At 35.4% G+C, this 12,852-nt stretch overlaps 1 protein-coding gene across 3 annotated transcripts in view; it reads right to left on the bottom strand.

Annotated features, from left to right (window-relative positions):
- DMD (dystrophin) overlaps positions 1 to 12,852 on the bottom strand; it is a 1,674,912-nt gene that overhangs the window by 451,670 nt on the left and 1,210,390 nt on the right. The window lies entirely within an intron of this gene.

The raw sequence follows: 12,852 nt of genomic DNA, 5'->3' as shown, positions 1-12,852 counted from the left end.
CTTGAGCCTCTGTTACCTCATGGTTTAGAAACAAACAAAAATCAAATTAGCTAAATTTTACGGGTGGGGTGGGGTAAAGGCAAGAATTCCAAATATCCAGTCATAAAAGTAGAAGTGCTTTCTCTGACCTTATAGAACAGTTAAACTTCGGTCTATGTTTTCCTGTATATTTTGTCACCGAACCCAGCATATAACTTAAAATATATTATTAATTTATACATTTTCCTATTAGAGTTAGGAATCATTGTTAAAATAAAAAAAGCAAAATATTTGTCTTTATGTAATGAATACTATTATAAAGTTCAGTAAATGAATGTTATGAAATCTTAAATAATACACTAATATAAGCTATGATGGTCTGAATAATTAAACAATATTTATATTATCAATGTTTTATAATATAAAAAATTATACTAAATAATTAAGTCACTCATTACCTTACAGCATGCAAAAATGACTAAATGACTTTTTAATTTTGGGGGCATTTGTTATTACTGTGGAAGAGGACAGAAGTTCAGGAAAGGTGAGTAAATACTACATTAGACCAGGTTCTTTCCAACTGCAGTACGACGGACATTTTGCATTGGATAATTCTTTGTCGTGGAGGGCTGTCCTGCGCACTGTAGGATATTTTAGCAACATACCTGGCGCTTACCCGCTACACTTCAGCTGTGACAATTCAAAGTGCTTCCGGGGCGCTTGGGTGGCTTAACTGGTTAAGCCTCTGACTTTGGCTCAGGTCAGGTGGTGATCTCAGCGAGTCCCTTGCAGGGCTCTGTGCTCAGTGGGGAGTCTGCTTCTTCCTTTCCCTCTCCCTCTGCCCCTCCCTTTGCTCATGCTCTTTCTCTCTCTCTCTCTCAAATAGACAAAATCTTAAAAAAAAAAAATAAAAGTGCTTCCAGACATTGCCAGATGTCTCCTGGAGGGTGAAACTGCCCCTCCTTTTAAGAGTCACTGCGTTAGACAAATTAGCTCAGAGTTACACACTCTGATGCAGCCTCAACAATTTGGAGATGGCCTTTTTGACTTCTTTCTCAGAAGACCATCAAGTCTTCCGCGTGTCTATAATAGAGGCTTCATTACTACATATGTAAATTATTCTGATGTGAGGCAACAACAGCCTGTAACTCTTTCTGAATCATCAGAAACTACTGTTTGGATACTTAACGTATTTTATAAGATAGAATCCAAAAATTTTTGCTAATGGATCATTTCTTTAAATCCTACAATAGTTTTGACAGTTTATTAACTGGACATTTTAATGTAATCTGAAAATCTTCCAATAGATTTCTGATACATTTCCCAAACTACACATTTTCAGAATACTCTCATCAGCTCTTTGGTGGGATGTGTCATTTCTCCATTGCATTGGAATTATTTATTTTTCCCTTATAAGTTCCAGAGGTAGGATTTGGGTTGTGTCAATTGGTACTCTCCAGGGCAGTCTATAGAGCCTTGCATTTAGTAGGTGATTGTGTCCTTTAATGGTTAACATATTAGGGAAGATAAATTATTCAAGTATTTGCCTCATTGTTAAAAGCTCACCTAGAATATTTAGATGTATGCTCATATAAGCTTGTTCCACAGGATTTTAAAACATAAATGCATTGAATTCCATATGGGAAAAAAAAAAGCCTATCTAGTTGAGGGGCCTCAAGCTGCTTCGTTTTTTTTTTTTTTTTTTTTTTAGTTTTGAGCAATTGCTCTGGATCACGTAAATAATCTTTAATCCTTACTCCCTATATGCTTTGGATGAATGAAGCACCATTCTTTGTGAGTGGAGGAGGGATACAGATGAATGTCTTCCACATTTGTGATCCCATCCTAACAAGTACCACTAAGTAGCAACTTCTCACTTTCTCTGTAGAAGTTGTCTTCAATTTAAAAAAGTGCACTAGGAAGATTGTAACCATAGAGAGGGCATTGAGTAGTATTTCAGCTAATTGTCTGTACACGCCTTCCAAAATTTCAGAGGCACCTCCATTTAATGACTCCCCCGAATGAGGTAATTGGCTGAAATTTACTTTGCAGTTCTTAATATAAAGTTGGGCCCATCATTAGCAAGAACTCCTAAAAAACTGGGGTCAGTATGCATTTAAGTGAAGCATAAGAAAAAAAGGTATTTCACTTTCAAAGGACCTATGCTGTACCTTCTTTTTTTTTTTTTGAAGATTGTGAAAGTATATCATCTATTTTATAACATAATGGCAATAATATTGCCTCTGAGTTAACTATGTAATAATTCACTTTTGGTTCTGCAATAATTGAGCAAACAGAAGCTGGTACTAGAGGCATTCCTTTCCTTTATTTATCGTCATATTTTCCCATAATTTAATGAGAAACATTTCAAGAGCAACATTTTTATCTTTCATGTTAAATTAATTTACAATGCTATGAGCTATAATAAAATGAGAGAAACCATCAGCAAAAAGCAAAAGTTAATAAAGACAGATATTCTCAGTTTCAAGGACTGGAAAAAACTCAGATCACAAGTGTATTTGCTTTCTTCTTCTTCTTGTTTGGCTTAGTTCAATTTGTCATAGTTTGTTCTCAATTATTTTGTACTTACTGCTACCATAAGATAATATTGATGAAGTGGAAAAGATGCATTACTAAAATGAAACATACATAATTAAAAGCACCTAAGAAAGAACAAAAACTTTGCAATGTATTTTAGTAAGCTAGTGTAGATTTATATAAAGAAGGCTTGGATGTAATTTAACTTTTACTGGTATAGACCTACTCGGGAAAAATTTCAAGGAATGATGAATAAGGCTTATGGAAAGTTCATGTTGTCGGGATGAAATTCTCTGTATAGCACATTATGAACATTCAAATTCGATAGAAGCCACTTCAGTCTATCTTTGGAAATTTCTGTGTGCCCGGCTAGCTCAGTCAGTTTAGTGTAAGCCTCTTGTCTTTGGAAATTTCTATCCTGATGCTAAAAGCTGAACAAGAAGTGAGAAGACCTGAGTTGCAGGATCTTTGTCAAGAGACTCAAACTCTCTGAAACCTCTGGTTTTTTCATCTTTAATGGGTAGGATGGGACTAGATCAAGAAGAGAGGGGTTTCACCTGGAGTGATGGTGACAGTGAGAGCCCAGGGATTCTGAGGCCACAGGCTAAATGGGGATGAGCACTATAGTGTATGGATCATATATTTGCCATCAAGACACTAGATGATAGCAAAGCACCTTGCAAGTTTCAAAGATCTATGACTCAGAAAGAAGATCTTGCTCATTACTTAGCAAGCGGGTAAGCACACATCCCTCCACTGAGCGTGTGTCCATACATCTAACAGCGTAGAATGGTCCTACTCAAAATGTGCTGCACGGATCAGCAGCAGTCACCATTAGGGACTGAATGATCACCATCTCTGCAGATGGGACCAAGTAATCCCAGTGTTCACAAGCTCTCCAGGCAATTCTTATGTATGCTAAGAGAAACACTGATACAGAGCACTGTGGAAAGAACAAAGAAGATGTACAATCTCTAGCCCTTTGCCTGAAAGACCTCTCTCTCCTCCTCTTTCTCTCTTGTTTTAGAGAAAATAGATGTAAAACAACTTCGAGAAAAATAAAGTTCATAATAAAGTACTATCTTTAAGTAGGTCATTCATTCAGCAAATATTGAGATCCTACTATATGTTAGGTACTGTGCTAGACACTGGGGACATATGGTTCTGCTTTTGTGGCACTAACAGTCTAGTGAAGGTGATACACAATAATCAAGGAAACAAATATATAAATAAAATAATTCCAGTTAGTAGAAAATGCTATAAAAGAGATTACCAGGGTGCCATGAAAAATAGTAACAGGGATGACATTGAGGGGTGGAGAGGAATATTTTTATTTAAAACTTGGAAAGTTTCAATAGTGTGTTAAGATTCAGTTAATTGATAAACCAACAAATACCAACTGCATGCATGCTATGAATCCAGCTAGGCACCTGAGGGAATGTAAGAATATGCCTTGTAGTTTATAATCAGTAGGAAAGACAAGATTAATCACCAACTACAATGGCTACGGAGTCCACGGTAGTGGAATACTTTTAGATTGGCCCGTCACTGAAATTCTCCCCTCACTGCTTCTTGGTTAAAACACTCCTCCGGTTTTCCAGTTCCTGGTTTTCTAATTCAACTGTGCAAGAAGAATTCAAAAACAAGAGGAATCAACATTGGCTTGAAATCCATGTAGACTGTTCTATGGAAAAGGAATCTGAGATAGGCCTCAAGGAGTAGTGGAATGCATAAAGGTGAAGACAGAAAAGGCCTTTTAGGAATACTGCTATTATTAGTATTCTAAATACCTCCGGTATGACCATTTTATTTCTGGTATTTGGTAGTGTCATGAAATATGATCTATTAATACCACATAACATATCAGAAGAGTTTTGGTTCAGTCCGAGGGAGGATACGTTGTGCTCATGTTTTCTCATTCTTTCGACCAACTTTCATTGTTCTTTTGGACTTAACTTTCCTTTCAAGGACTAAGAGGGACTCTAATGTGGAGGCAGAACTTCCCAAGAAGAGATGAGATGATATTTACATAATGACAGTCATAAGCACTATACAAGGGGTTGTTGCATACAAGAAATCAGTAAAGTGAAATGAGAGATAGTGATCTATTCAAAAGTGTATATATGTCCTTTAATATTAAACTCCTTTGGTAGAACTACTCAGGAGTTGGTTCTCAATTGCTTTGAAGAGGACAATGCTTTACTGAAGAGTGATCCCAAACCTTCCTAGTTAAACAGGAAATACAACAACTTATAAAAACATTTAATGACTTTCTTTAACAACTGCCGAATGAAACTGAAGATAATACAGTGGAATAAGGAAAATGTCTTTGTACCAATGTCACTGCATAGTATTACTGTTAAGCAAATTACACCTCAGGAACCAGGAATCATATGCAGGTGCTCAGAAATTACACTTTCCCTAGTGCGAAATGTAGCTATGAAGTATCCGCAACTAGTGCACTCTATGAAAAGACAACTATTATCACTCAGGGGAAAAAAGAAATCCTTTTAAAAATAGGATTTAACTGTCAATAAAGGTTTTTATAATAAATTCGTATAAAGTTCAGCATGAAAGGAGTGTCAAAAACATGTTATGCCAGAGAGAAAATCATATGTGATTTTTATTGCTATGGTCTTTCACTGACTTTGGTCTCATTTTCATGGAGGCTTTTAACTTTTAACAAAATATGAAATTAAAGAGCTTTTTAAAAGAAGAGTCTCACAGAATGTATAGAAACATTTTCTTGACTTATAAAACCCGATCAGATATACCAGATATACTTAGAAAAGGATTAAGAAAGTTGAGAGATAAACATAGATTCTACAAATGTTGTAATTATAATTTTGTCTCTCGTCTAATTATTAAAAAGTTCCATTTAAGGTCTTAAATTTGCCAGACTAATCCAAATTTACTAGTGAGATGCATCCTTGAATTCTCCTTAATCTGTTTAGTTACTTGAAATGTTTAATACTTTCTAATCAGGAGAAACCTAGAGTCTCAAAGGCACAATGTTCCCTTCCCAAATTGATTTAACTTTAGGTTATTTAATCGGAACTCTGAAGAATTAGAAGTTCATTCTATTACCTTGGCATCCTTCATAGCACCTGGCACAGTATTAAGTACATATTAGATACTCAATAAATATTTTTTGAAGGACTGAATATTGCTTAAGAAGGAAATAGAAAGAGTTATTTTGATAGACTATATTTAAACTCCTAAGACAAACTTATTTCTTGCTTATTTATAGACAAGGCATAAACTCTAGTTCTGATGATAACCTATTTTAGTTTTGTTTGATTCCATTCAACAAATTATTATTGTGTATACATTATTTTGACACTGTGAAATGAAAGAGGTATTTAAAAAATAACAGAAATATTCAAGAAGCCCCATTTTTTGTTTGTTTCTTAAATTCCACACGAGTGAAATCATAGGGTATTTGTCTTTATCTGACTGACTAATTTTGTTTAGCATTATACTCTCTAGCTCCATCCATGTCACTGCAAATGTTAATATCCCATTATATATGTACATATATATATATACTATATATATGCAGAAAATCATATGTGTCAGCTTTATCCATTCATCAATGGACAGACACTTGGATTGCTTCCATAATTTGGCTATTGTAAATAATGCTGCTATAAAAAATAGGGGTGCATGTACCCCTTTGAATTAGTGTTTCTGTATTTTTTTGGGTAAATATCCAGTAGTGCGATTACTGGATCATATGGTAGTTCTATTTTTAATTTTTTGAGGATCCTCCATACTGTTTTCCACACTATTACAAGTGGCTGCAGCAGTTTGCACTCCGGCCAAGGCACACGTGTTCCTTTCTCTTCACATCCTCGCCAACACTTGTTCTTTCTTATGTTGCTGAATTTAGCCATTCTGACAGGTGTGAGGTGATATCTCATTGTGGTTTTGATTTGCATTTCCCTGATGATCAGTGATGTTGAGTTATCTCTTCACGTGTCTGTTGGCCGTCCGGATGTCTTCTTTGAAGAAATGTCTGTCCAAGTCTTCTGACTATTTTTAATTGGATTATTTGAATTTTGGGTGTTGAGTTGTATAAGTTCTTTATATATTTTGGATACTAACCCTTTATCAGATATATCATTTGCAAATATCTTCTCCCATTCAGTAGGCTGCCTTTTAGTGAGACTAATATAAAACTGTATGTTCACTATACTGGAATTAAAAACAAAAGGAAACATTCAAGAAGCTTAAAGTTTAGGAGTGAGTTATTTTGCAGGTGATTTGGTTCTAATTTTAACTTGTGTAAGGACAATGATCTCTGTTCAGTGCAATACTGAAAATACTATGGGTTTATAATAAACAATTTCTGCATGATCTTATTAACTCATTAGTATGTCTCACATGGTGTATTTCTTAAAATTTCACCCTCAAATATGGTCATTTTTTCTGCACTAGAACGTACGTTCTTGAAATCAGGTTTATTCTCTATTTTGCAAACTAGCACAGTAACAAACTAGCAGATGGTGGGTACTCCACTGATAGATGAATATTAATATATTAATGAATATAAATAGAAGTTATAGCAGTGGAGTTACATTTCTGAACCAATTCAGGACAGCTGAATATTTAAAGAAAGAGTATTATTATTAGGTCACTGAGATTATTAATAAGAGATCTCTTATTATATTTCTCTGCACTTTTTTTCGTATCATATAGAAACAATGCATAAAATCATACGTGTCAGCTATGTTCTCTTTGTCTTTCCAGCTCCACTTACCTGCCTTCCTCCACTGTCCCAGGGGCTGACTTGTAGGGTTACAACCATGAGCTCCTATGCCCTTTAGTTTTCTGGTTGGGTTTGACTAATGGAGAGAACTAGGAAGAGACTGAGATCAGTATATTGACTGCTTTGGTCTCCTTCCCTGGCTGTCAATTCAAGCCTCAATTTTAGCCCTGATAAAGGCTACTGTTCCACCAAGGCAGTAAGATTTACGTGATCTCTCTTTCTCTTCGTTCTCAGAAACCTCTCCTCCTCCCTAATCTTTTCAGGCCTAGGAGAAATGACAGCTCTGCTGCTATTAGCCCAGGGGTCGTGCGCTACCTTCCATGACTTTCCTATACTCTGCCCACTCCTCAGTATGTAGCATTTGGAAATCAACACTCAAATCACCCTAATTCTAATGTGCCATCTGCTTCCTGTTGGGACCCTGGCTGAGACACAAACACAAAGGGGCCACAAATGGGACCATGGAACAGGACAAAGATTCAACATTTCATAGAGTTGCTGTAGTACCTGTGTCAATGGATGGGAAAGTGGTTAGTAAACTCTTCAGTTGGTTATTACTAGTCAGCATGAAATATGGACATTTAAGATTGTGTTTATACTGATTTCCCACCAAACTTTCTCCTGTGTCTTTTCAAACTTAGGAGAGCTTAGTAAGCAAATCCCTTTAAGATGGTTTTATCAAAACAATCTTACTGACACAATGTGCTCTACAAACAAGTAAGTATTTTTAGGGCAAAAAGGAAAAAGACGATATTAAATAAATTTGCCCAAATATTGTTCTTTATGTTATATTTTCTAAGTGACACCTATACTACAAACATATCTTGGGAAGCAATTAGCCACCTGATTTGGATAAAAATACTATCAATTTCTTCCTATTGAGACTGGTAGTGCTTTATAAAAAAAGCATCAAAGCAGCCTGGAATGATACTTTGGGGGCTCTTTGTCCCATGAAAATCTTCAAATTAGGTGTCGATGGGCACAAATTAACTTATTTTAATATACTTCAGGTCCATCTGTAAAGAAAAGTACTATACTATTTTATAGGCATGGCTTGTGTTGCCTTAGATTAAGTTTACACATCAGCTTTTTAACTCTACTGCTGCTTGATTCACTTTTGGTGGCTTCTTTTAACAACAATGCCCTGCCAAGCATTTAACACTACTTCATGAAGGAAGATTTCATGCCTTGACCTTCACATTCATGACCTATAACTCAATGTGCTTCCATGATCTCTATCATTTCCAGATACCATCCTTCTTGAGAAATGCTGACTAGTGCTTTGTTTATTTGTTTTTGTTTTGTTTGAGGTCAATTCACTGGCTCCGTTTTCCTAGTTTTTTTTTTTTTTTTTTTTAAGATACTTTTGAAGCTTCTATCATTTCTGCTCATCAAAGGAAGTCATCTTCTTCACATGCTTGTATTGGTCAAAAAGAGCGCTTGTATAATTTTTATTTTCTTAACCAGACACAAACAGGTTGCAAAAATTACTACTCAAATGGCCCTTGAATTTTGTGTGTTCCTTTCAAATTTAGGTCAAAAGCCACCATTAATAGTCAGAGGGAATGACTGTCACAAAGAAGAACTGCCAAGCAGATAATAAGTTTAGAACTCTTAATTGAAAATTAACACATCCACATTTGTATTCCTAAATTGAAGAAAATGGCTGTTTGGCTACCACTATAATGAGATGCTGCATATTTCACATGCTGAATCCTGAAGAAGGAACCATTTGTTCCTGCCTGATGGATGTTTCTAGGCTTCAGTATAACTCAAAAGATTGGGGTAGGAAATTCAAGCAGAGTAAGAGGGATCCTGCTTTTTTTCCTAGGGGTTATAAGGTCCATAAATATTAACCAGCCTTCCACTTGACTAACTTACTGAGCATGTCTCCAACTGACTATATAGCAGATTGAACTATTGGCTTGAATTCTGTCACATCCCTAGTCAAATTAGATATATACAGCCCTGCCATGACCTTATGTAGGTGGAAAGTGTTTCTCTATCCCTTGATTTTGGGCTTGGCCACGTGACATGCTTTGGCCAGTGGAAAAGAAGCAAATGTGCTAAAAGCAGAGACTTGAAAAGTGTTGGTTGTGGTTTGGTCATTGTCCTGAGAAGCCTCTGCCCCTTCAGTTTGAGTCTCAGAATAAGACACAGGGGGCAGACTCAAACCAGATCTGCAGCCTAGAGATGAGCAGAGCCAAGCCAAGTCTAGTCAAGATCAGCCAAACCCCAGTAAACTGCAGGCCAATCACTAAATAAGTATCTGTTGTTATTAGCCACAGAAATTTTTTGGTTATTTATTATGCAGCAAAATGAACTGATACATACTATAAATCAAAATGTGGCTTATAAGCAATACAACTTGGGAAAGTTCTGCTGAACTGATATCCATCAATTAAAAGAAGAAACAAACCAAATGATTCATAATTATCAAATCCTCACAAAGTTCATATTCAGGCCAGGTACCAAGATTAGGTAGCAATGATTGGCCAATGTTCAGGATTAGAAATAAAAATGCAAAACACTAGTCAAGCTTAACTCACTAGGTTGGATTTCCAGGTTTTCAAGCAGACTGTTCTAGATTGCAATATTTGAAAGAAGCCTGCTGTGATATGGTAATGACTATGCATTCTGTGGTCTTTGGAATACCTCCAAAATGCCAAGCTCAAGTTTAAAAACTGGATTCTCAAATAAACTTTCTTATACAGAAATGGATTAAGTCCTCTTCTCTAGAAAGGGTTAAGGAAGTGATAAGGTGCCTTCTGGCACTTCTCTCAGTTACGTTTCCAAAGGGTGGTGAAACTGGGCTATCTCTTGTTGTTTCGTCATCTATGGATTCCTTCTTACATATGATTACTGCTAGTGGGCGAAAGCTACATCTGCCTCCAGCCACCATAACTAACATGAGGAGAATTTAAGTTTTTGCAGGTGGAGTTCCAATTCCATGTGCCTCTCCAACTGTTTCTTCTGCTTCTAATGTACTCTCTGAATTGGAATGACAGCTTCCTAGCAGTAATATGGGAAGAGTATAGGAGACCAAGTGAAGAATCTAGGACATAATTTCTTAACATCAAAATTCTTGAAACACAGTATTATGTTTTGGGGGAGGTGATGGATATGAATATTAATTTGACTACAGTGATGGTTTCAGGGTGTATACATATGCGAAACTTATCAAATCGTATACATTCAATATTGTGTCGTTTATCGTATGTCAATTTTACCTCAATAAAGGTACTAAAAAATATTAAGTGCCTGGAAAGAAATCATGCTAAAGATGTACAAAGCCTCTACACATACAAGTCTAATGTGTTATCCTGAGACATTTAGGCAGATCTAAATAGATGAAAGGATCTACCACAGTCCTAGATTGGACAACTCGATATTGTAAAGATATAGAATGATGTGTTTGAAAATGGGTATCTCACGGGCTTAACTGTCCTCATTTGATAAGGTGATTTAATGATTTCTAAAATTTCACTTTCAGCCCTGTAATTTTATGATCTATGGATACTGTAGTTCCAAGGTCAAGAAAAGAGCACATATAATTAATGTTCAAAACAGAACCAAATGACCAGCAGCTATCATCATACTTATGCCCAAGTCTGGAGTGCAAGAATTCTTCTCCTTGTCTAGGGAGTCATTTCAATAGGATGGAAGATGTATATTCTATACAGTCTTAGAATCAAACTGCTCCTCAGCATATCTTCTTAAGTATAAATTGAATATATGAATTTTAAATACTAAAGATTAAAAATAGAGTTGCGATGGGTTTATTTTTTTCTTTGAGGTTTAAACACTTGAAGAGTTCACCACTCGGAACTTTGACTAGTGGTAAATAATGCAATTAAAAAGACTATACAGGAAAAAGAATGAGTTGAGAAATCAAGGCCCACTTGGCATCATCAAATCTGGTTCCTGTCAGACTCTGGGGGCTGTAGGTGGGGCTAATGTACAGTCATTAATAAAAGTTTCATTTTAGGGACTTTCCAAGAGGTTGCTTCAAAGGGAGGCATTTATATGAGAAGACTAAAACTGATTTTTATAATTGCTTAGGTTATTTTGGGTATATATTAGTATTAAGGTTAGTTAAAATAGTAAAGCAGAACGAATCCTCTGTTCAGACTATATTCAGTAAGTTTGATTCAGAAATGAGTAAAATCCTGGCAGCGAAAAACAAGGAAATGGTAAGGGTACCCTCCTCAGCCAGAGGGCCTTAAGGCCTTTTGTGTAGATTTGGAAAAGTTTAAACCTGACTAGCAGCTTGTAACCCTTGGGGAGGGTTGGCTTACCAGACTTGGTTCTTTCTCTGACCATGCCCTGCTAGGCCTATATCCTTGAGTAAAACATGGTCTTCATAAGAATCACTAAAGCGGTCATATACTCCCCATTGTTCCCATTAATCTGAGATTTTACCGAGCTCAAAGTACCATCTACACTTAAATACACACATTGAATTCAAAGAACATGAAATACCAATAACTTAAGAAAAACTATTGTTGGACTCCCCAAATAAATGGTAACAGAAAGATGCCTAATTCACAATTTTTTTCATTTGAAAATTCATATCTTAATTGATCTTTACAAAGAGATTTTTTTTCTAGACACAAAAAGAATATTAAGTTCAATTTCTAGACACAGAAGAATAGTAAGTTCAATTTTAAATTTTTGGATATGGATGGGTAGTACTTTGTGACACTGAAAAACAGAATCATTTGCTGGGGCTTCCCAATAGCCTAGTACATGAAAATATCTGTATTTCCTGCTCTAAATGAATCATTTAAAAATATATCTGCATTGAATGGATCACTTGAAATCTTAAAGTGAACAATGAATATGGTAATATCAGGCACAGGTAATTTAAGTACCTTAATATTATTCAGAAAATACATGTCATAAGTTAGTCTTTACACCATAGTTAAGAAAGAAATCCTTAAAAATGGATTAGGTATTTTACTAGCTGAATGGAGCAGCAAGGAATGGATGTTGATGATGTGGTTTTAAAAGAAAAAAACTTCAGAAAACAAAGTTTTAAATCCTATGCATTAAACAAAACAAAACAAAACAAGTATGTAGCTTGGTTGAAGGAACATAACAATACTTAAGAACTCTCAAATAAAATGAACAGTTTTGTGAAGGACACAGGTTTTTAAGTTGATCTTACTAATTAAAGATCTGTCATAGTTTGGGTTACAAATGACAAGGAAATAAACAACACACAATGCAGACTGATTATTATTGAGTTAGCTCAGAGGACTTCTACTGTTAAAATACACATAAAATCACAACATGGTTGCTTTAGTTATAAAAATAAAATCATACTACCTAAGATGGAAAGACCAACGGTGAATATATTCTTCTTCAGAGGATCACCAAACTGAACCTATAGCTTTCTCTTATTTTTACTAAATTTTCTATTTAATGATCCAAACTTTTTATTTTCCCACCAAATGACAAATATATATTGATTGGAAGTATTCTGAAATACTAGTTTTGGAAACTATTCTGTGAAACTAAATTGCATTTTGACTTATTTGCATCAGTTATTTGCCTGAAAG

This window comes from Eumetopias jubatus, unplaced genomic scaffold, assembly GCF_037043125.1.
Source record: "Eumetopias jubatus isolate StellerSeaLion01/CBP00866 unplaced genomic scaffold, mEumJub1_p1.0 scaffold_11, whole genome shotgun sequence".
NCBI classification, from domain to species: domain Eukaryota; kingdom Metazoa; phylum Chordata; class Mammalia; order Carnivora; family Otariidae; genus Eumetopias; species Eumetopias jubatus.
The sequence above is the reverse complement of the archived record's forward strand: the minus strand, read 5'-3'. Positions and strand labels throughout refer to the sequence as shown.